At 42.4% G+C, this 3,262-nt stretch overlaps 1 protein-coding gene across 1 annotated transcript in view; it reads left to right on the top strand.

Moving 5' to 3' along the window:
* The window catches only part of LOC101853698 (beta-1-syntrophin), an 18,382-nt gene that overhangs the window by 1,637 nt on the left and 13,483 nt on the right, over positions 1–3,262 (top strand). The window lies entirely within an intron of this gene.

The raw sequence follows: 3,262 nt of genomic DNA, 5'->3' as shown, positions 1-3,262 counted from the left end.
ACGCGCACCGGGTGAGAATAGCCAAAAGACTCGCCTGCACTATTCTCACCCCGGGTGAGAATAGAGGTGGCCATGAGACAGAGTAGAATAGAGGGCAAGAGGCTAGAGCCCCAAGAGGTAGGGTTTGGGTTAGGGTTACGGTTAGGAGAACGTCTCTTAGACAGGTTCGTGTAGAGCGGCAGGGTTTGGGTTAGGGTTACGGTTAGGAGAACGTCTCTTTGACAGGTTCGCGTAGAGCGGCAAAAGTAGATCTAACCGATACTGCTCCCGCCTTTATGAATGAAGACAGTCTTGATCTAAATCTCGTAGTGCAGTAAAGCAGCTCCATTCTACTTCTTAATTAATAAATGTTCTTTATACTCTAGGCTATATTTGCTTTCCGAATTTTCAACCAATCGCGATTTTCTGGCGTACCCTCGCTTGGGGCAACTTCGACAGGGATTGGTACAAATTCGACCACCTGTATGGGCCAACTTCGACTAGGTTTGTGACAGGGGCTGTGGGCAACTTCGACAGGGGCAGGCCTTCAACAGTATTGGTTCTTATTCAACTTATTGTGCTCTCTCTCTCTCCCCCTGCCCTTCTCTTTCCTCGCTACCTCCTCTCCCTCACTCTGCGAGTGTGCCCTCACATGAAGTCATGCACTATACCGTACATACATGATGCACACACACTACACACACACACACTCACACGCACACACTCACGCACACTCTCTCTCAAACACACACACACACACACACACACACACACACACACACACACACACACACATACACACACACACTTATAAGCTTCCTAATTTGCGACAGTTGAATAGTGTAAGTCTAAATTTCTGCTAGTTTGTATCTGACTGGTCAATGATTTCGACCCTTGAGAAATGATAATCAAACAAGATGAACCTGAAATGTGATTGTTTGTGAAAGGTGATTCTGCTTATATATATGAAGCCAGTATTTTGGCTTGGCGTGGAACGAATCTGAGTCAGGTCGAAATTGGACCACCCCCTGTCAAAGTTGCCCCGTTTCACCATGTCGAAAAGTGCACCAGCCACCAAAATCTCACCCCGTCATTTTAAAAGTAAATCATCTAAATTCATAATCTATATTATATATTTCTATATGGATTGAAATATGAACCTAAGGATACCCAAGTTTCGTTATACACACAACTGATAAATTTATATCTATAGAAAGGAGGCTTAAAAAAAAAAAAGTACATGATGGGTGAAGTACCGAATTTTTTTTCTCTAAATGTGCAAAAAGTATGCAGCAAAAGAGTGCAGACATTGGATGGGAGCTTTCTGGAGCATTTTGACTAAAAATAAAAACAAGTGGAAGCCGAGGAAGCTCAGATTTTATTTTTAGCTAGAATCAAATGTGCAGCGAATGAAAGTGGGCTTTGATAATTCCACGACACAGGGGTTAAATGATACGCAAAAGTCAAGCCTAGGTTGAGGCGGTCAAAGTTACCCAGTGGTCGAATTTGCCCCAACCTCTCCTAATTTAACTGAAAAGAACTTGTAACTTTGTTAGTACTAACTTCAGTTACAGACTTGGGCTACTCATCAAGACTACCTATTAAGCAGACCACTGAATGTGAGTGCAGGCAATTAGGAAACAGTACGCTGACAGTCGGGCTGCCAAGACTTGGATAAAAATTGAGGCTTGAGGTTTGCCAAAATGTGAATATTGCAAATAAGGAATTTGTATCCTTATCTATCATAATCGTTATCATATTATGAATCGCAATATAAATGTTTATAGTCCAGTTAACTTTTGTGAGTCACTAACTCGGGTGTATGACCTGTTACCAGCTTGCATGCTACTACTCTGAACAACTGTCTGTATACTCCTCAATTTATAAGCTGTCTCACGTCTATGTCTCTCCTGAATTCTGCCCCCGTGAGGCCCGTCAGAGTGTGCATTGTAATAACCGGTGTCGATTGACAAGATCAGTTCAATTCAATTCGGTTCAATTTGGTCGTCAGAGTTAGCCAGATCTTCCTCCATGGAGGGAGAAAAGCTACCAACATGGCACAAACCGAACACAACCGATCTGATGACCTTCAAGGACAAACATGTTTAATGTTTGTTTTCGAGGCCGCGAGTTGGGTGATTGGTTTGAGGAAGAAGTCTATTTATAGTGTACACTGAAACAGCCAGAAACGGAACCTAAGCGCTTCTCCAAAGGGCACCGTGCCTATAATGCTGCTCCTTTTCTAAAATTGAAGGCCCAATGTATACGATAGTGAAACTCTTAGCTTAGAGGATACTAGAACCTGTTGATGTTATTTTAAATGATGCTGTAGAGATGTGAAAACAGACCTCTGGTACGGTACTCTCTTTTTTTTGGTTCTTGTAGCGGACTGTTTTTATCTGAAGTAAATTTATATTTTTGTGTGTGCATTCTTCAGCTTTTTAAAACTATTGTAAGACTTGAATGTGTCTGTGCATACAGTTATCTTTCTTATCCTGACTATGGACTGTAGGTACTTGTAAGAAACAGAGACTTTTGAGCTTTCTCTCTAAATTTTTTAACGGAAATATTTTTGTTTTTGTTTTTCAGAATAAATAATACTCAGTTAGATCTCACCGTAAGTGGTGCTAACAATATATTGAAAATTGTATCACATGCACCAATACGCAATACAAACACTTACACAATCACATACAAATGCTCACCCATGATGGGCATCACACACACATGCATGCACACACGTGTATAGCAGTGTATACACACACAAAATTTCTTTCTCTCTCTACCTCTCTCATACATGTACACACAAACTCTCTCTCACACACACATACGCTTGCACACATGCACGCACACGCTCACACACACACATGTGCGCGCACACATGCACGCACACACACACACACACATACACACACTCACATGTGCGCGTGTACACACAAACGTGCACACACATATGCACTCACACACACTCACACATGCACACAGACACACACACGTATGTACACACACACACATACACACACACACGAACACACACATGCTCACACATGATGGGCATACACACTCACATGCATGCACACACATATATAGCAGCAGTGTACACATACAAAATCTCTTTCTCTCTCTTCCTCTCTCATACATGTACGCACAAACTCTCTCACACACACACACATACGCATGTACCCACAAACTCTCTCACACACACGCATACGCATGCTCACATGCACGCACGCACACATGCACGCACGCACACACACACACACACACACACACACACACACAT

This window comes from Aplysia californica, unplaced genomic scaffold, assembly GCF_000002075.1.
Source record: "Aplysia californica isolate F4 #8 unplaced genomic scaffold, AplCal3.0 scaffold00197, whole genome shotgun sequence".
NCBI classification, from domain to species: domain Eukaryota; kingdom Metazoa; phylum Mollusca; class Gastropoda; order Aplysiida; family Aplysiidae; genus Aplysia; species Aplysia californica.
Note: the sequence above shows the minus strand (reverse complement) of the source record. Positions and strands in the feature narration are given on the sequence as shown.